General features: G+C 35.4%; 1 long non-coding RNA gene across 1 annotated transcript in view; it reads right to left on the reverse strand.

Annotated features, from left to right (window-relative positions):
- Positions 1–1,321: 1,321 nt before the first annotated feature.
- The window catches only part of LOC122238395, a 29,631-nt gene continuing 8,373 nt past the window's right edge, over positions 1,322–22,579 (reverse strand). The window contains exons 2-4 of the long non-coding RNA XR_006217310.1: positions 6,454–6,496; positions 6,202–6,380; positions 1,322–1,593 (exon numbers count right to left, since the gene is read on the reverse strand). This is a non-coding gene — a long non-coding RNA (uncharacterized LOC122238395). The remainder of the gene's footprint in view (positions 1,594–6,201; positions 6,381–6,453; positions 6,497–22,579) is intronic.

The raw sequence follows: 22,579 nt of genomic DNA on the forward strand, positions 1-22,579 counted from the left end.
AACAACCCTCCTCTCTTGTTTCCCTCATACCAGCCGTGAAGGTTTTCAAAGGTGAATTCAGGTTCATTTGTTTACTTTTCTTTCTTTTTTGTATTTTATTTATTATTTTGTATTACATTACAGTGTTGTAATCATTTTTATATGAATATTTTGGGGTTGTAGAATGAATCATCTGAGTTTCCATTATTTCTTATGGGGAAATTCACTTTGATGTACAAGTGCTTTGGATTACAAGCATGTTTCTGGAACAAATTATGCTCACAAACCAAGGTTTTACTGTACTTCTATTTTCTGTTCCAATATATGTAGGCAAATATTCCATACCCTTTTAGAAGAGATGAGAATCTGAGTGTCACAACCTTCCCTCTACCTTATCTCTCCACTTTCACCTTCCAGCTTGTTAGCTACATTTTTACTTTGTCAATGAACTCTCCTCTGTCTTTTAGGAATTGAAAAAATATAATTGAGTAGAAACAGTTCAGGGCCTGCTTGGGATTCTCTCTCTCTCCCTCTCTGCTCCTCCCCTGCTTGTGTGCACATTCTCACTTTCTCTCTCAAAATAAATAAATAAAACTTAAAAAAGAAAACAGTTCATTTGAAGGGCTGGGCAGTGAGGTTGGAAGAATTCCCCCAGAAAGTAGAGCAAAAAGACAGCGACAATAAAAGTGAAACAAAACAGATCACACAGTGGCTGATCCAGGCAGTCTTTTATCTATCCAGTAGGAATCTAAAAGAGATAATGTTGAAAATAAGTCTACTACACTTTACTCATAGACTTATTTTTAAAAGCTGATAACAGTAAACAGTTACTACAGTATGTAGACAGTAAATATCGTTTACTGGAGAACTATTTTTTTTCTTAAAGTGACTCATGTCCTAACCCTTGAAGAATAACATTGCTAGCATGGAGGTGAAATGAGCCTTCATTATATTCTCAAAGACTTTTATTTTATTTATTTAGATTTTTCATTGTTTTATAAACTTTACTGAGTAATAATTGACAAATATAATTTTGTATATTTAAAGTATATAGGGAGATGTTTCGATACCTGTTTATATTGTACAATGATTACTGAGATCAAGGTAATTAACACATCTGTCACCTCACATAATTAACATAGTTTATTCTTTTTTTTCAAGTTTATTGATTCATGTTGAAGTGGTGGGGGCTCAGAGAGAGGAGAGAGAGAATCTCAAGCTCAAACTGACAAACTGTTAGATCATGACCTGAGCCAAAGTGCATAGTGAGATGCTTAACTGACTGAGCCACCCAGGTGCCCCCATAGTTAACTCCTTTTGTGTTTGTGTGTGGTAATGCCTGTGTCTACTCAGCAACTTTCAAGTATATTTAAACCCTAGTCTTTTAACCATTTCAGTCATACTGGCAATTGCAAGGATTCCCCTTTTGATTTTTGCAGACGCCTCACCAGGACCTTTTAATCTCATGCTCAGTCTGTGTGGTTCCCCGGCTTCTGGTCGTTCAGAACTTCTGCTTGCTACTCCCAGCATTGAGTTTACTCTTTCCTGAATTCCACTTCTACTGTTTTTTTTGCTTTACTCCTTCCTTGGCTTCTAAAGACTTCAAGTAGTTGCCTAAGAAAGGACGAGGATGGGGATTAGAGGAGAAGGTTAACATTCTGGAGTTTATAAATACTTGAAATGTTTTTATTTTTCACTTAATTTTCATGGATATACCTGCATATTGAATTTTAGGTTCCAATATATTTTCTCTCAGAAGTTGAAAACTATCTTTCCATTGCTTTATGAGATGCAGTTTACTGAGATACATTATGTTAAAATGATGCCCATTTCTTTGTCACAGCTTTTTTTTTTCCTTCTTGAAAACATTTAGAACTTTATCTTTGAGGTTCAAAATTGTTATAAGGGCTAGATATGGTCATATCTAGTCATATAAGGTCATTAATTGCTCTGGAGATTTTTGAGTCTAAAACTTGTAGATGGCAGGTCTTTAACTCTTTTATCATCTCTTCCTTTAGCCTTTTCCTATTTTTTCCTTTTATTCTATTTACTATCTGGATACCTATTGGTGAAAAGTTGAATGATCCCTAGAGTAAAACTCAAAAACAGTAAAAAAAAAAAAAAATTGTAAGAGTAAAAGTAAAGACAGGCAAAGATAGAAAATCAAACAAACAAACAAAAAAGCAATTGTGATACTATTAATTTCAAACAAAATAGAGTTAAAATATAATATTTAGGAAGAGCATAATACATAATAAAGCCATGATCATGTATTTATATGCACAGGAAAAGGTGCATATGTCTAAAATATATATATAAAAGGAGAAATAGAAAACACAGTTTTCTATTTCTACAGTTGTGGAAAACAACATGTAGCTTTTTTGATTGTACAACTATAGTCCAGGCTAAGAGTTTTATATGCGTTAATATTTAATCCTACAACAATGCTGAGGCAGATACTATTTTCCCTCATTTTATATGGAAGCAAACGATGTTAGATATTTTAAGTAATGTGCCAGAGGTTAAATAACTAGGAAGTATGTAGTAGAATTAGATTTCAAATGCAGGTTTATCTGATTCTGGTGTCTGGGGTTCTAATATTCTGCATTTTGCCTTCTTTCACTCCCTTTTATAGAGGAAGCAAAAAAACTCAATAACATAGGGATTGTGAATGATGTTTGTTTGATTTGAAAGATACATGTGTCAAACTTCCAGCTCAGTGAAGTGCTAATGCAGCTAGATTCTTTTGTTACAGTTATTCTTTGTACTGTAAAGTTCTAGGTTTGATAAACAGTGTCATGTATCCCTCACTATAGTACCATACACAAAAGTTTTGTAGCCCTAAAAAGTCCCCCGTGCTTCACCTGTTTAACTTCCCACCTCCTCAAGCCATGACAAGCACTGATATGTTTTCTGCCTTCATACTTTTGTCTTTGTCAGAATTTCATGCGTCATATAGTATATATCTTTCTGAAACTTCCTGCTTTCTTTTAGACAGCATCTGTTTAAGCAATAGCATATAACATTTATTCATGTTATCACGTAGATTAACAATTTATTCCATAGTAACAATATTCCATAGTATGAATGTGCCACAGTATGTTTATTCATTTGTCCATTGAAGGCCATCTTGGTTGCTTAGTTTTGGGTGTATCCTGATTTTGAAAGGTTAATAGTGAATATTCACATTTATAGGTGCTAAGTTGAAGATATGACAGGACTTGTCGTAATATACTATCTATCACTGGGTGTATTTAATATTTTAAATTATAAATGAAAAATGACTCAGGTCATTTAGTATGCATTTTAAAGATGCAATAAATCATCCTTTGTTACTAAATAAGGAAGTATGAAAATAAATGAACTGAACACTCAGGTAAAGAAATTAGAAATAGAGAAATACACAAGCCAATAGAAAGATGAAAAAAAGGGATGATAAAAACAAAGATAGACATTAATAAGTTGGGAAATACAAAATAGTAGAAATAATAAATAATTTAAAGATATTTTTACTTGGAGTAAATCCTATTACATACAACTTTAATATGTTTGATCAAGAAAAAGGACAAAATTTTAAATGATATTATAAAAAATTATAGAATATTAGAATGAAAAAGATGTATGCCATGTAAGTGGTTTCAGAGTATAAACAAGTCTATAAGTTATCCAGATACATTTTATAAAGACAAAAGAATACTAATACTAATATCTCCTATAGACCTTCCCCCAACTATATAATAATCTATGTTTGCAAAGAAGACTAAAAGCTTACTAGCAAATTAACTTCAACTAGCTATTAAAAGAAATGGACACAACTTAGTATGTTTTGTCCCAGGAATGCAAGTACTAAAAAATATGTATTTGAATATGTTAAAAGAAATAAAAATTATAATTTTGAAAGGTTTTCTTGAAGATATTAATAATAATTACTAGCCTTATTAAGTTATAATAATTTCTAAATATTGAATGCTTAAATTGCCACCACTGTTCCAAGTTCTCTGTACACCTTACCTCACTGAATTCTCAAACCTACAAAAAAATAAGAACTGTTATCTCATTTTACCAGTTTGACAAAAAAGAAAATCAAGGCATAGATACTTTAAATAACTTACCCAAGACTGCACAACTAAGAAATAGCAAAACCAGAACATGAACCCGGGAGATACGACTCTAGAACTGTGCTCTTATCCACTGGCATACAGATTCATAGAACTTATTTCTGATTAAAAACAACTATGAAAACCATAAAACAACAACCATTACCAATGAATCCCACCACCACTCACTACGTACCACAACATAAAATTCAGAGTAGAAATTTAACATATTTTTTTTTAATTTTTTTTCAACGTTTTTAATTTATTTTTGGGACAGAGAGAGGCAGAGCATGAACGGTGGAGGAGCAGAGAGAGAGGGAGACACAGAATCGGAAGCAGGCTCCAGGCTCCGAGCCATCAGCCCAGAGCCTGACGCGGGGCTTGAACTCACGGACCGTGAGATCGTGACCTGGCTGAAGTCGGACGCTTAACCGACTGCGCCACCCAGGCGCCCCGAAATTTAACATATTTAAGAGGATCTCTTTCAACCTAAAAGTGAACATTTTGGTAAGCGATGAAACACCAAAAGAAGGGCAAGTAATGCCTCTACTCATATTATTTTACACACTTCCATAAATTCTAGGCAATTGAATAAGAAATGAAACCATTACACAAAGAAGTATATCTTTTGGAAAAGAAACATTTAATTGTCATAATTTTCATATGATTAAATAATCTATCTAGGAAACCCAAGAGAATTATTGGAAAACCTGTTAGAAGTAATAAGAAAGATGAATACATTACCCAGATAGGAAAAAACTCAAAAAGTTCAATTTGTTATTTGGCAATTTTAATGGAAGAAAAAAAGCTATCCCAATAGGTAATAAATTATAAACTACCTAAGAATAATATATAAGGTCAAAATAAATTCAGCTACACAACTCTGCTGGTATTTTTAAAAAGGAAGATATAAAATACATAATATTGGATGGCATGACTAAATATCATAAATTATTCCAGTGGTACACTGGCAAATTGACTTTTTGTGAAGTCAGAGTGTGGGAGCCATGATTTGTAGCATTTGCTGATTTCCATGGTGTAAAAAACCCCACCATGGCTGATTTCAAGATACCAAGAGTTTAAAACCACCTGGAAAAATTCTTAAATTATTAAATAATTGGCTTTTCCCAAGTTGATAAGAGTTGGTTCTAAAACACAACTGAATTACTACCAATTTAATTTGTATGTTTAATGTAATTACACTATGAGCTTCATTAGTATGTTTTTTGAAGCTAGAAAAAAGTAATGAGCAGGATGCAGTATTATATAGGAAAGTATGTTATAAAACTACAGTAAGAAATGACGTGTGTAGGCACAAAAATCAACAGATTCACGGCTCACAATAGGCAAGGAACAGATTCTAGCATATGTAAAAAATCACTGTGTGATAATATCTAGCTACTTTTAGTTGTAGAACTACAAACTCATACAATGAGGTATGACTTTTATAACTGATGTTAAGAGATGATGTGGTAAAATGAGCACTTCTACATTATATATGGTTATAATTTTTTTAACCTTCCTGGAAATCCATTTATTAATAGATATCAAGAACTTTAAAGAATATATACACTTAATGTATAGTCCATCCTCATTCATATATACACACACACACACACACACACACACACACACACACACATATACATTACATACATTTTTAGGTGAGTGAAAAATTAGAAACAACCTAAATATCTCTTCTCATTTTGGGTCATTTTGCTTCATGCATCTTAAACCCACTGCAGCTAGCTGAAGAAATGGGGGAACGTGATTTGAACAGGCATTCACAGATATTTTATGGACCTAAGAGTAGGAAGTGCAACTGCTTCCATGAAAGCCCAAACAGAAAACTAAAAAAAAAAAAAAAAAAAAAAAAAAAGCCATCAGTATCCAGGACAGCTATGTTCTTTATTTTGGTCTTTGATGCTTCATGATCTCTTGTCTATGCTTGGTTTTTGTGGGGCTGTAACGAAAATATTTTTTGTGTTTCTACAATTAAGGATTTTTCTGAACAAATTTTACTGAAAGCTGGGACCTGGCTAAAAAAGTGGATGGTAACCTGGGACCTGGCTACAAAAGTAGAAGGTAATTTAAAACTGTGAGAACTTCAGAGAGATTTACCTACCTCAAAGATATGCATTTGGATTTCAGGGCATGAGGAGAGATCTGGAATGTGGAGACATCCTTAGATTGTAAAGCTGAGGACAATGGTTTTTATCTTTCCTCTAAATAAATGTATTTGCATTCCAGAACTTTAGAATGGGAACCCAGGATCCTTCCCAAGAAGCAAGTCTTCTTTTTCTACTGAAGGGAAAGGGATAGTATGTTTTAACACTTGGACTCATTTTTTTTTGGCTTTCTTGCCTATGATACATACCTCATGTTTGTGTTGGATGATGTCTAGCTTCTATTGCATTGCTCTAAGAAATTGAAGCACAAAGAATCACAAGGTTATTTGTTGTAAAGTAAATGATAATTTTACTACTCTGCTCCTCAAACATGTATGTGTATTCAAAGTAATATCAATAAATATGGATATTAAAAACTTAAGACCTTTTTTGATCCATTCTCCAGGTTCTCTCTGCACCTTTGCTTATCAGCACATGGAGCTCTAAAATGGCTGCTCCCTAGGCTCCTGAAAGGCCTAGCAACCAAGGTAAGTAATTTATTTTTCCTAGTCTCTCAGTTACAAATTCCCTGGAGAGAGGATCAAATTGGGATCTGCCTTACTACACAAGGAGTACATAGACTTCTGAACGGAAAAGAAGAGGAAATGAGTGACGTCTTTAGGACAAGACGTCAATAGTTTCCTCCAATAGTAGGAAAAAGGATTAAGGTATACCTAATATAATAGATTATTATGCAGTTACTAAAACTGAACTTTTGAAGAATGTTTAATGATTCTGGAATATGTTCATGATACATGTTTTTTTCTCTTGAGGGATAGTAGTCTATATTTTTCTTTTCTTATAATGTGTCTGGTTTTGGTATTAGAGTAATATTGACCTCAGAAAATGAATCTTACATCCACTTGTAGTTTTCGGGAAAAGAATGTAGAATTGAAGCCATTTCTTCCTTAAATATGTGGTAGAATTCACCAGTGAAGCCATCTGAGCCTAGAGTTTTATTTGATGTAAGATTTTTAACTACATATTTAATTTTTTAATAGATATATGACTATTTGTATTATGTATTTCATCTTGAGTTTTAACAATTTTGTCTTTCAAGGAATTGGTACTTTATGGATGTTTTTAAAGGGAAACAACTCTAGATAAAACTCTAGAATAAACTCTAGAATAAAATTAGGTATTATTCTTACAAATTTTTAACTTTTCCTTTAAAAGTATATTTTAATACTATATTCAATAGAATTTTCTTTTGTAAATTTTTTGTGCCTAGACTACCAAGATTCACAAAGTGTCAAAGCAGCTGATATTTTCTTATCTCTCAATTATGGCAGTGGGATTTTCAGCTAAGGAATTGTTCTTTCAGTCACTTCTTCTTTAGTTTATAAAGGTATTGTCTATTTCAGTTCTATCCCACCAGATGGGCTTCTAATGTCTTTTGCATTAGGAAGAAAGAAAAGTGAATGGGGGAGTGCATGTTGCTTCTGTGAGAGTAAAAAAACTAACAAACCACTACCACCACCAAAGTTATGTCTAATATTTCTCTTAAATACTAGTGACACAATTTTTTCACGTTATTCTTGGATGGAAGAACTCTTCTTCTTTTGCCTTTCAGTTTAGGTACTTGTTTAAATTAATTATTATGAAGTGCTTAATTAGTTGACTGGCTCCAGTGATCAAGTTTGCCTTCGTAACATTTAACAATTGACATTTTTAATCTAAATGTAAGCTAAAGTTAAGCTTTAGCTCAACATATCCCATAATCCAAAATAGAATATTTTGGTTAGAAATTTGGATTTTCAAAATCAAAGTTTAAAATATTTCCATCACACTTACTGTGAATTTAACTTTAATCTTAGTCATTTGAACAACCGGAATTGTAAGGAATTTGATGGATTTTTTAACCAAATTTTTCTTGGACGGTTTATTTCTTTTATTTTGTAAGTCAGGTTTATTGAAGTATAACTTATGAACTACAAATTCACCCTTTTTGTATACAGTTTTGTGGGTTTTGACAAACATACTTGGTTTGTGGAGTTGTCTTATTCCCATCCTTTTTCCTCCTACCTATTACCCTTCCTTACCCTACCCAACACTTTTGAGAATATTTGAAGTAAATGGATAGGTGTTCTTACAAATTTCATAGCATTATACTCAATATGAAAATAAAATGTTCCTTGGTAGACATAAAGATCCTAGCTGTGAACTTAAAACTTTATTATTAGTCTTGAATATGTGGAGCCTTTTCCTTTGGATTTGTTGGAAACAGTAGCATTTCTTCTTAATGTTTATACTATAATCCCTGAAGCTGCTATATTTTATGTGATTTAGTGACCTGTGAGTTGCAATTCAGACATAGCTACCTCAGATGCGTGTGGTTCTTATATACTGTGAATCCTAGAGTTCATCTGTCAGTAGAGGATATGGGGAAGACTTCTGTTCTTATTTTCTAATGATAGTGATATTTTCTTCTTTTCTTCTATGACTTTTTCCTTTCCTTTATAGAGACTTTCAGAATTTCTCCCCAGTGATTTTCTGAGGGCCTCTTTCAAATAGTCCTCTAAACCACACTGTCCCTCAGTAAATTTGTTTCATGGCCATGGTATGTATATGACTCCAAAGTGAAAAGAGTAACAAAGTAAAAATATATATATTGATATGTGCATTTAAAGGAGAAATTAAAAATGTGCCATATAGTGAATATTTTGTGCATGCATTGCCCTTCCTATTAAGCTAAACTCAAGCTTATCTTAAGCTAGACTTGTAGAATTGCTGGATCAAAGGGTATTAAGGTTTTTAATATATAACCTCAAATTTGTCCTCCTGAGAGACTTTGATGTAAAGTTCCCATCAGTATGGATGAGAAAAATATTTCTCAACTTTCTTTCATTTCTTTGCTTCATGTTTGAAACTTCCACACTTATATAGCTCTGATTTGCAGTAGCTAAGGATGAATGTTTGCTAAACCAAGTTGAACTAACAATATCTCTGCCAAGGACAAAGATATGTAATTTAAGCTAAGTATGCTTCCATTACTAAGTTAAAAGAATAGACAACTTCAAAATGAGATGGAGATTATCTTCCAACTGGTTACTATACTATACGATAATGAAAAAATGCTTAAAATGAAAATTTGGCATCTCATACTGTGCTGATAAAGATAATATAATTTTGAATAAAGTGATATCTATAAAATATTGAGATGATAATTCCCATACAAGAATAAGAGTCTGGCACCATTTTACAAAAATAATTGCTCAGACTCTGCCAGTCCACTTTTCTGTTCATTATCTCAGATGTCAATTCTCATTTATTTCTCTATTACATATATTTGGAGATATTTTTCTAACAACTGATATCATTGTATTATTCAGTGCATTAGTATTTCTCATAAACACACAGTCACCATAAAAGCTGTATCCTAAAAAGAAAAGATATGTAACAAAAATCATAAGGACTGTGGAACATTCTGAGAGTTTGCAGATTTTATGAGCAGTTGACTGAGGACAAATATATTTGGTCACATTGGTGTAGGTAGAAGGAAGTAGTTTCTGCAGCCTGCCTAACCTTACCTGCTAATTATACCAACTAAATGAGATTCCTGTTAAGAAAGACTGGGAAGCAAATCCATAACTGTGGAGATGACTAAATTATCTCTGATAAAATGAGGTAATTTTATCCAACGGGGAAAATCATTATAGATTTTAAAATTCAACTGTGATTCTGACTTTAGTTGCGTAATTGCATATATCATTTAAAATGAAAAATTGATCCAAATATCCTGAAAATTGGAACCCTCAAATGTTTCTTTTTAAATCACTAAGGTAAATTCATGTGAATACTGGCATTTAGTGCCAGTTTATTGGATACTTGCTTCAGTGCTTACATTGTGTACATATATACAGAAAACTAGAGTATTGTAAAGTATAATGGCTTTATTTAAAGAATGGTTTAATATGGAAAGAAGTGAAAAGGGGCTTTTGTGGAAAGTCCAGTGTTTTAAAGAAAATCTGTGTGCAGTAACTAAGGTGAAACAGATTTTAAAGTCTACTTGCTTCTGTGGCTTGAGCCAAAAAAGAATAAAAATCAGAGGTAAGAAGCATTAAGACTCCTTTTTTAATGGTCAACCAATCTTAAGTGTGGTTCTCTGTTCAGCTTGATAACGGAAATCATCTTTGCTTTTGCTTATTCCAGACACCTAGCAGGAATTTCCCTTTGGAATGCCCTAATCTCACTTTTGTGCATTCTTTTCTGTACATTGCTTGTTTGGAACAGTTATCTTTCTTCTTTGTAACCAGGTAACTTCCCTTAGGTACTTTTATAAGCATAGCTATTCTGTGAATCTATTCCAGTGACAACCCATCAGAAAAAAGACTGATGTTAAGCCAAGACTGAACAGTTTAAAAAAAAAATCAAGAAACCATGGACCCCTTGAGATATAACCTCTTTACCTCAACTATGGCTATTAAATCCATTTTATATTTTATTCAGATCCAAACTTCCAGGGGAGAAACAGCCACACTTGAAGAGTGCTTTAAAAAATAAATCGGAAATGCACAAAACATTGGCTTGTGCGTTTGTTGCTATTTTCAGCAATGTAAACAATTTTATAAATCATTTTACTTTTGTTCCTAAGAAACATTGGATCCACATAGCACATTTCACTGCCTTCATTATTTATGTTCATTCTTTTATCTAAATTAAAAAGCACATGAATGGTGTGCTTTTTAATTTTTTTTAATTTTTTAATGTTTATTTTTGAGAGAGAGAGAGCTCATGCATGCCAGCATGAGTGGGGGAGAGGCAGGCTCCAGGCTCTGAGCTGTCAGCACAGAGCCCTATGTGGGGCTCGAACTCTCCAGCTGCAAGATCATGATCTGAGCCAAAGTCAGAGGCCACCCAGGTGCACCTGTTTATTTATTTTTGAGGGAGAGAGACAGAGCATGAGTGGGGGGAGGGGCAGAGAGAGAGAGGGAGACACAGAATCCCAAGCAGTCTCCAGACTCTGAGCTGTCAGCACAGAGCCCGACATGGGGCTCAAACCCATAAACTGTGAGATCATGACCTGAGCCAAAGTCAGGTGCTTAACCGAATGAGCCACGTAGGCACCTAAATGAGACATGTAGGCTTTTTAACAGAACACAGAAGGGTTGGTTATGAACATCAGTAATTCCTGAATATACCCATTTCCACCCATTCCCATCTAGGTCTTCTCCCAAGGAGTCAAAGACTCGATTTCCCCCGTTCCCCATGTAGTTTACTCACACCATTCTTTCTTTTTTTTTTTTTTTTTTTTTAAATTTTTTTTTTAACGTTTATTTATTTTTGAGACAGAGAGAGACAGAGCATGAATGGGGGAGGGTCAGAGAGAGAGGGAGACACAGAATCGGAAGCAGGCTCCAGGCTCTGAGCTGTCAGCACAGAGCCCGACGCGGGGCTCGAACTCACGGACCGTGAGATCATGACCTGAGCCGAAGTCAGACGCTTAACCGACCGAGCCACCCAGGCGCCCCCACACCATTCTTTCTTATCAGCTGTAGACATTGTCATCTTCCCATAATAACACATTAGATTTAGTTCATTTTCCAATCCCTCCAACTTTATTTATCTACCTTGCTTAATATTGTAATGCTAGTTCCTCAGTTGTTTACCTGTGCAATCAATAATACATATAATATACACTTAACTTCAATCTTTTGTTCCATTAACTATTGACTCCTCAGTTTGTTGGAAGAGAAAATTAGTGCCTTTACCTGTACTTTGGCCTGTTTTCCTCCTTCCACTTTCCACTCCTGTCAATCTAGTTTTATTTTTAAATTGACAAGTTTGAAAACATTTGATGTTTTGGAACCACAATTAATATTTCCATGTTTTGTTGTTGGTTGCTTCTCAAAGTTGAAAGCTGGTAGTGGACATTTATCTTATTATGACTATGAGAATATTCCTCATTGCAAAACCAAGTGGTGTGCTAGGTTTCCTTTTGTTTCTTATATGGTTCTGGTATTGTGACTTCTGTTTCACTTAAAGATGATTGTTCAGATGGGTTCTTTTCCATACTCCACGCACCATTCCATGTTATAGTTTACCCAGTATGTGGACTGTGTCTACTTTTACAGTCCCTTTTGCCCTGGAAGCCTAGGCTGGGGTTTATAAGTTCTGTTCACCAAAACTTAATGCCTTCAGTTTCTTGCTCATTTTGGCTCTTGCTTAAAATCCAGGGCAATTTTATTCTTGACACACATTGATTTTCTTGGAATTTGGATTAAATGCTGCTTCATATTTCAAATGTAATTTTATAATTTTTTTTTAATGTTTATTTTTGAGACAGAGAGAGAGTGAGCTCTGGAGGGGCAGAGAGAGAAGGTGACACAGAATCAGAAGCAGGCTCCAGGCTCTGAGCTGTCAGCACAGAGCCTGACACGGGGCTGAAACTCACCGTGAGATCATAACCTGAGTGAAATCAAGAGTCATGATGTTTAACAGACTGAGCCACCCGGATGCCTCTTTCAGATGTAATTTTATTTCAGTGTTTGGTTTTCTCATAATTGAGTTTTTCCCCTAGCATTTCGTGCTTTTTAAAATATCCTTCAGTTTCCAGGTTATCATTCATACCATATAATCTCGGTTTTTCCCTTTTTGCACCTCTTCCTCCAGAGTCTTTTGCTTTCATGCCCTTGTCTGGACCATGGTGCTGCCAGCTGTCATTTCGGTTCTGTCCTTTGCTGCTCATCTAGTTTGCCTCCTCTGTTTTCTGAATCCCATATTTTCCTCTTATGTTTCACTTCCTTGTTTTGCCTGAGGGCATTCTCAAGAACTTCATCAAAAGGAATTCTGAAGTCATGTGTATTTGAAAATGTCTTTAGTTTAAGTTGCACTAAATAGATTCAGTAGCTAAAGGGATTTGAAAGCCAGAAGCATCCTCCCTCAAAATGTGGACAGAATCTCTCCATTGCTCACCCTGTCCCCGCCTCCTTTACGCTTCATCGTTTCTTTCCTCTGAATCTAAGCCCTCTGTAAGGATCTGTAGGTGAAGCTGGCTCCACCCTCCTCCCCACCCTTATCCTCTTCTTTGTGTGTTATAAATAGCCCATAGTTTCCTCTCTTCAGCTTATTCTGTCAATCTTCTTCCATTTACTTTCTATATTTAGAAACCTCAAAACTGACAACTCCCCTCTCATCTTATTTTCTCTTGGGAGTTTCAGCCTTAAAAAAAAATCATTTACTATCATTTTGGGGAGGAAAGAAGAAATAAACATATATATTTAGTCATCCATCTTGAACCCCAAATCTCTATCTAGATTTTTAAACACTTAAATTTTAAGATTTTAATATTAATATTTAATGATTAGTATATTGTTTTATATTTTTATCTTTAAACCTCAGAACAACTCTGAAATATTTTCCTCAGATATTAGATGTGGAAACTGGGGAATGGATAGGTTATATAATTTGCTCAGGTTTCTTTCTCTGGTAGTGGTGGGTGATATTTACAAATTTAGGGGTACCTGATTGTAAATACCATGCTCATTCACTCTGCCTCACAGGTTCTTATGCTGTTCTTATATTAGTAACTAAATTTGTCTCTGGGAACCCTTTAAGAAATATATGTTGCATCAGCACGGATTTCTCCAAGTGGAAAAGAGAAAGCAAAGCAAAAACCCTTAATCACCTTCACACAAATTTCAATTCCTCAGGTAGATTAAAGACAGTTAGAATATAGTTGGATGCATTGTTGCATCACTATGGTTTAGAATTATTTTTTTAGTTTTTATTTTTTTTAAATATTTATTTATTTTGAGAGAGAAAGAGAGCACGAGAGCACATGCGTGCTTGGGGGAGGAGCAGAGAGAGAAGGAGGGAGACAATCCTAAGCAGGCTCCATGCTCGGCACAGAGCTGGACACAGGGCTTGATCTCACAACTGTGAAATGACCTCGGCCAAAATCAAGAGTTAGAAGCTTAACCAACTGAGCCACCCTGGTTTAGAGTTATTTTAGATTTCGAGATGACTGTCCAGATCCCCTCAAAATATAAATATTGTTGCAGATGCTCTAATTAATCAGTATGTATCAAATACTTCCTAAGGGTGAAACATTATACCAGGTGCTATACTAAGTACAAAGATGAGCAAGATATAATCTTTGTCATTTTTTAAAAGAAAGATAAATATAAAAATAATCATAATGGAAAAAAGATACAAGCAGTATAAGAAAAGCATAATATGCTATGGAAATTAAAGAAGGAGGGGATAAGCAAGGGTCACCAAAGGATAGGATGGAGAATAGAAGAAGAATATTTATGAAAGGCTTTGTAGAGAAGATTTTGAAATAAGCTTTTTTAGATGGATAGGTTTTTTTTTTTTAAATATATGAAGTTTATTGTCAAATTGGTTTCCATACAACGCCCAGTGCTCATCCCAAAAGGTGCCCTCCTCAATACCCATCACCCACCCTTCCCTCCCTCCCACCCCCCATCAGCCCTCAGTTCTCAGTTGTTTTTTTTTTTTTTTTAATTTTTTTTTTCAACGTTTTTTTTTTTTTTATTTTTGGGACAGAGAGAGACAGAGCATGAACGGGGGAGGGGCAGAGAGAGAGGGAGACACAGAATCGGAAACAGGCTCCAGGCTCCGAGCTGTCAGCACAGAGCCTGATGCGGGGCTCGAACTCACGGACCGCGAGATCGTGACCTGGCTGAAGTCGGACGCTTAACCGACTGCGCCACCCAGGCGCCCCTAGTTCTCAGTTTTTAAGAGCCTCTTATGCTTTGGCTCTCTCCCACTCTAACCTCCTGTTTTTTTTTTTTCTTCCCCTCCCCCATGGGTTTCTGTTAAGTTTCTCAGGATCCACATAAGAGTGAAAACATATGGTATCTATCTTTCTCTGTACGGCTTATTTCACTTAGCATCACACTCTCCAGTTCCATCCACGTTGCTACAAAAGGCCATATTTCATTCTTTCTCATTGCCACGTAGTACTCCATTGTGTATGTAAACCACAATTTCTTTATCTGTTCATCAGTTGATGGACATAGATGGATAGGTTTTTAACAGAAGGTAGTGTATTCCATGGGGCGCCTGGGTGGCTCAGTTGGTTGAGCGGCCGACTTTGGCTCAGGTCACAATCTTGCGGTCTGTGAGTTTGAGCCCGCGTCGGGCTCTGTGCTGACAGCCTGGAGCCTGTTTCGGATTCTGTGTCTCCCTCTCTCTGACCCTCCCCCGTTCATGCTCTGTCTCTCTCTGTCTCAAAAATAAATAAATGTTAAAAAAAAAAAAAGAAGGTAGTGTATTCCAGTCTGAGGGAAAAATAAAAGCAGTAGTAAACCATGAACGTATTCAGGAAAGAGAGGGATATCCAGGTTTCTTGATCACTTGGAAAATGCACAACATAAAAAAATCAGTGTGTCTTGCATAGAGTAGGCAATCATTCGGTAAGGAATTATTTAGTCCCTACCGTGTAGAAGAATTGATGGATGTAACAGTGAATCGAAATAACATGGTCACTGCTCTTACCGAACTCACTATCACACAAAGTACACCAAAGGAGTAAACACACAAAATGAGTGCACTTTGTACCACATGCTCTGGGAAGGAATAATGCTGATCTTATAGAGTTGTTGTGTAGATTATATGTGCCAATATATGTAAAGTACCTGGTGTCCTACCATTATTACTTTCATGATCATTTAAAAAATATTATTAAGAAATAAGTAAACAAAGTGTATTACAAATAATAATAGGGACTGTCAACTTTAAATACAGGAGTTAAAAAAAAAGTTTTTCTGCTAAAGTGGTATTTATTAACTTGATATAAGATAAGAAACCAAGCCATGCAAATAATTGCTGTGGGGCAGGGGAGGGAGAGTGATTCAGTATAAAGAATCGAGGAGTAAATCCCACAAGGCAGAATGTTTTAAGGGAGATTATAGGAAATGAATATTGACTTGTTTGGCTGGAGCAATTAGGGCAGGGACTTAGGAGAGTTAAAGAGGCAGGAGAACTATACTACATATATATACAAGTATACTGCATATCTATGTAGGCCGTCATAATATTTTATCAAGATTTGTTGAATGGATGAAGAAATGAAAGTTTAAAGATTTATTGAACGTGCCACGGTAGCCATGTCTAGAGAAGCATGTGGAGGCCAAAAAACCCTGAATGCTGGTCTAGAATGAGTATCATTGGATTAATAGAAAATGAAAATGTGCTGTTCATTTTCCAAACAAGGGAGCATATGGTTAGGACTGTCTACATAATTTGTGGAGTTCACTGAAAAATAAACGTGTGTAACTCCTTGTTTATAAATTAAGAATTTCAAGAGGGTGACCGCAGAACATTAAACAAAATATAGCCCTTCTCAGCAAAATGTCCTATGCAATTGTATAGGTCTCATACCCTTCAAACTTGATCTGGACGTGGCTAATAATCTTTAAGAATTGTCTTTCAGGATACAGTGTGAAGACAGGGAGACTGTCTAATGAACAATTCAAACAGTCTTTGAACAGAGAATGGGAGGAAGCTGAATGGTGACAGTGAGAAAGACAAGAAGGGGACCAATGGAAAAACTGGCAGAAATAGGCTATATAAATAGCGATATTAGTTAGAGGGTATAGAATTAGAAAAGGAAAATTCTAAGATGATTTTCATGTTAAGCCAGTGACCAAGGGGAATGAGAACCACTGTTTGTTAAACTGTTTCCTGTATGCCAGAATCTCCTAGATACTTTACCAAAATTTAATGCCCTAAACAACATGTTTGTGACAGTTGTCATTATTACAATATTAAGGATAAAGCTGTTTAAAGAGTTTAAATGAGTTGCCTCAGGTATTTGTATATGGATTTCAAATTTAAGTCTGATTCTATAGCCTATGCTCTTTTTGCTGTATTATATGGCCTTCTTCCAGCCAGGACATAAACTATGGTGTTCCCAGTTTGAGATAACAGCAATTTAAGTGAGTATTCTCTGGATCTGATTTCATTATCTTTCATTTATTCAACACATATTTAAATTATTTTTTTTAATTTACTTTGAGAGACAAAGAGACAGACAGAGTATGTGAGCAGGGTGGAGTGCAGAAAGGGAGAGAGGATCCCAAACAGGCTCCCTACTCTCGTTGCAGAGCCCTATGCGGGGCTGGAGCCCACAAGCCGTGAGACCATGACCTGAGCTGAAATCAAGAGTTGGAAGCTTAGCCAACGGAGTCACCCAGACGCCCCTCAATATGCATTTAATGAGTGCTAACTATGTGCCCATGCTTATGCTCAATGTTGGCAATAAAAAGATGAAAGAGTATTTTTGCAATTCCTAAGTAATGAAGAACTCAATAGTGGTGTCCCTCAAAAATGTAAATCATTCTAAAATGTCTTCTCTTTAGTATGATTTTGTTTCTGGATCTTATTGATGGCGGATATATAGTACTGATCAGAATTACTAATCCTAACCTATTTTATTACTTTATACATACATATATTGATAGCAGCACAATATAATAGTTACTATTATATAGCCTAATTCTTTAGCATTTACTAGCTACATGACTGTGTGAAAATTGACTGGACTTTCCATATTTCAGTTTCCCCCAAAATGGGGATAATAAAAATGCCTACCTTGAAGGGCTGTTAAGAGGACTAATGAGTGGGGCACCTGGGTGGCTCAGTCGGTTAAGCGTCTGACTTTGACCCAGGTCACGATCCTGTGCTTTGTGGGTTCGAGTCCCGCGTCGTGCTCTGTGCTGACAGCTCAGAGCCTGGAGCTTGCTTCAGATTCTGTGTCTCCCTCTCTCTATGCCCCTTCCCAACTCTATCTCTCTGTCTCCCAAAAATAAATAGACATTAAAAAAATTATTAAGAGGACTAATGAGTAAAAACATTACCTTGAACAGTGCCTTGCACATAGTTAGTATTCAATAAAGGTTAACTCTTACCATTACCTGTGGCCCACAATCTTATTTCATATTAAGTCCTAGATTTCAAGTCAGTGAATTTTATGGCCACAATAAAGAAAAGAGTAGATGGAAAAGCACAAGAAAAAACAAGTCTGTGATTTTCTATCCATTATTGGAACTAATGCAAGGAACTTTGAATGGAGGTATGGTAAGAAAAAGTAAATCATTATTTTTAGACCAGTAAATCTTAAACAACCAATGTCTAGTTTGTTAGCAATTATTCCACTAGGCATTATCATGCTCTTATCAGTTAGTCAAATATTCTACATATATATTGTATGGGTTCACACCTGTACATGTACATAAAAGTGCAGACATATATTTGGTTACTAAGCCAGCAGTGTAGTAAGTGATGATAATGATTATACACATAATATTCTCAAGAATTTTTCACGTAAAATAAAATTTGAGAAATATTAGTAATTAAGTCATAAGCCTGTGCTTGTAAACTTTATTGGAGTCATACAATATGTACTTGGCAGTTTTATATTTTTTTGGCATTTTATCTGCCTACTCAAAATCAGACTGTTTTGGTAAGATCAAGTTAGTGGTAGCATTATATGGCTCCTAAAAGTAGTACAGTAGTATTTTTCTTTTTAGATCCCTTAAGTTGAAAAAAAAAAGGTTCATTTGCATTATGAACTTATTTCATTGATTTTATCACAAAGAATAAAAATAATTAATTACATCTTTTAACAGTATTGCTAGTGAGTCGTTTTAGAAAACAGAATATTCAGGATCTGTGGACTATTTCTTGACTAATTTTATTTTAGCTCTGATACTTTATTTTTTGATCTCTATTATTAATTCATGAATAAAGCCACCAAAACTGAGTTTCCTTACCCCATTTTCCTCTCACTGAGTCCCCTTTTCCTGGCGTGTCCTGCCCTTTCTTCTCTGTAACCTTAAACATTTCCTTAATTACTTTATTCTGAAACAGTTTATTCTTTTTTTTTTTTTTTGTACTTCCCAAATACTTTCTTTGTGTTTTTCTTGTAGCACTTATCACTTTGTATCCTGTATATGTTTTTGGTGGTAAAGGCCAAACTATATTTATATACTAGATGCTGTCAATTTTGCCTAACTGAGGGTCTACTCTAAGGCTCATGGAAGTTCTTTGCAGCCTGTAAAGCAAATCTAAGGCATGAATTGTTAATATAAGTGAGTCAGGGGATTCTTTCTAAGTTCTGTAACTTGGGGGATGAATAAAGGATAACAAAATGTCAAATAGGCTTTCATATGACAAGTACTAAACAAAGCAAAACAAAAACAACCTAGTTTCAAGATAGCAACTGTGGATCCCCCAAATGCTCTCTTCCTATTATTAAAAAAATGATATTCCCTGGCAAGATACAAATTGATACAGACCTGCTTGAAATGAGAAATTGAATAAGCTAGTGGGAAGTAAGTACTTCTGGAGCCATCATCTTGGTGAGCCTTCAGCAATGAGGAATAGGTGGAATGTGCTTGAGATTGCAGTGGTGGGCAAGGGTAACAATGCATGCAAGAGGAATGGGCCCTGACTATGGGACTATGAATGTGTCAGCACTCAACTCCACCTCCTTGCTTCTGCCTTTTAAGCAAGCTCCTGGAAGTCAGGGCCAAGAGGAGACAAATTGTGTGTCAAGGGGAGTTAGTAAGAGCACACACATCATCACCTTAAATGAGAGAACACCCATCAGTAGGGTGTTTAAACCTAAAGTTTAGGGGAGGAACAACTAGGATTATTATTTTCCCTTTTGTTTATTGCTCTCAGTTAAACAGAGCTTGCTTCATTCTCTATTGAGAGTATGATGTACTAAGAGCGCTCTTTATGAGTAACTTTAATCCTCATGGATTGATTAAATAAACTTTTTACCCCATTCTTTAAATCTTCTAATTCAGGGGCCAGATTGAACAAGTAGGAGAAGAAGGGACAGAGGGTTATTGGGTAGAGAACATCTCTAGAAACTGTGACAGAAAAGAAATAGCTGAATAAACTGGTTGTTTAATCTGGAAAAGAGAGGATTTAGGGGGTGTCTTGATAACTTTTCAAATTATAAAACCTTCATATAGGACATCTATATATTTTGTGTGTGTCAACAGAGCAAGCAGACCTAAGATTAATGAAAATCCTAAACGAGAAGGTAGATTTTAGCTTGGTGGAAGGGAAAACCAGTCAATCAGCTGCCAGCCAACAAGTAAACACAAAATTTTACCACAAGAGAAAAAAAATTGCTTTTTCATGAAGTAATGAGTTTTGGGTCATTGGAGGTGTTCAAGCAGAGATTGAATGACCACTTTTAGGGAGTAGTACAGAAAAGAGTCCAACAACTAATAATGGTTGGGTTAAATGACCTGTAAGGTTCCTCTGAAATCTAACATTTTATGTTTTTAAGAATATACCAGATTTTATGCTTTAGATATAAGGTTCAGGAAGCCATATTATTTCTAGGCAATTTCTCATGTCCCACTTAGTAAAAACTAAAGAAACAAACTAGTTCTGGAATAAGAAAGGAATAGAACTGAGACCTTATGTTTTTCTGGATAAAAGAGGCCTTCAATATATTTTGTTCTATGGAACCTAAGAAAATAATGCACTAAATTTTAACACTTTCTCTTTTTAATATTTCCTTTTGTGAAAGTTAGTTTAATTTCTTACCTTGCAAAGAAGGAGTCAGCTCTGAGGCTTACCATCTTTTATGATTGCTTTATCTCAGAGATCAAGGCAACATTTAATTCAGACTAACCTGTGGTACTTGTTTAAAATTTGGATTGCTAGGGTGCCTGGGTGGCTCAGTCGGTGTCTGACTTCGGCTCAGGTCATGATCTGATAGCTCATGTGTTCAAGCCCCATGTCAGGCTCTGTGCTGACAGCTCAGAGGCTGGAGCCTGCTTTGGATTCTGTGTTTCCCTTTTTCTATGTCCCTCCCCCACTCACGCTCTGTCTCTCTCTCTCCTTCAAAAATAAACAAACATTAAAAACAAAATGGGATTCCTAATCTTACTCTGGCATGACTGATTGGAATCTTTGGGATGTACCCTTTGAGTCCTTATATTTAACAAATACATTTACGTGATTCCTGTGCATATTAAAGTTCAAGGATGTATTCAGTAGATCTTCATGATAGGTTTTAGTACATAAACGTGGTTTATTTTCATACTATCATATATCAAACACACACACACACACACACACACACACACACCCTCCTCTTCTTGTGCAATACCTGGGGCAAAACTTTGACAAGAATACTTATCCTCTAGCAATCTTTTTCTTTTAAAATTTTTCATTTAAAAAAAAATTAAAATTTAGGTACAGTTGACATACAATGTTACATTAGTTTCAGGTTTGCAGCATAGTGATTCAAATTCTCTTTACATTATGCTATGCTCACCACAAGCCTAAGCTACCATCTGTCACCATAGAATGCTGTTACAATATCAGTGCCTATATCCCACCGCTGTGCCTTTTATTTCTGTTACTTGTTCATTCCATAACTGAAAGCCTGTGTCTCCTACTCCCTTTTACCCATTTTGCTCATTTCCTCTCCCCCTCACCTCTGGCAATTATCAGTCTGTTCTCTGTATTTATAGGTCTGATTCCACCTTTTGTTTATTCATTTGTTTTGTTTTTTAGATTTCACACATGAGTGAAATCATATGGTACTTGTCTTTCTCTGACTTATTTTACTTAACATAATACCATCAAGCTCAATCCATGTTGTTGCAAATGGCATGATCTCATCCTTTCTATGGCTGCATAATATTTCACTGTGTGTGTGTGTGTGTGTGTGTGTGTGTGTGTGTGTGTGTCTGTGTGTTTATGCCACATCTTCCTTATCCATTCATCTATTGATGGACAGTTATGTTGCTTCCTTATCTTGACAATTGTGAATAATATTGCAATAAACATAGGGGTACATATTTCTTGTCAAATTAGTGTTTTTGTTTACTTTGGGTAAATACCCAGCAATAAAATTACTGGATCATATGGTAATTCTGTTTTTAATGTACCTTGATACTGTCTTCCACAGTGGCTACACCAACTGGCATTCCTACAAATAGCACACAGCATGTCTTTTTCTCCACATCCTTGCCAATACATGTTATAAAAATACATTACTTGGGGTGCCTGGGTGATTTAGTCAGCGACGCGTCCGATTTTGGTTCAGGTCATGATCTCACAGTTCGTGGGGTCCAGCCCCACATCGGGCTCTGTGCTGACAGCTCAGAGCCTGGAGGCTGCTTTGGATTCTGTATCTCCCTCTCTCTCTCTCTGCCCCTCCCCTGCTCATGCTGTGTCTCTCTCTCTCAATGATAAAATAAACATTAGAAACATTTTTAAAAATACTTTTCTTGATGTAGCCTTCTCATTTGCTTAGTTTAATTCATAAACTTAACTGTAAGAGAAACCATAACATACTCATTTTTGCATATGTTCATATTATTTTAA

Source organism: Panthera tigris, chromosome B2, assembly GCF_018350195.1.
Source record: "Panthera tigris isolate Pti1 chromosome B2, P.tigris_Pti1_mat1.1, whole genome shotgun sequence".
Lineage (NCBI taxonomy): Eukaryota > Metazoa > Chordata > Mammalia > Carnivora > Felidae > Panthera > Panthera tigris.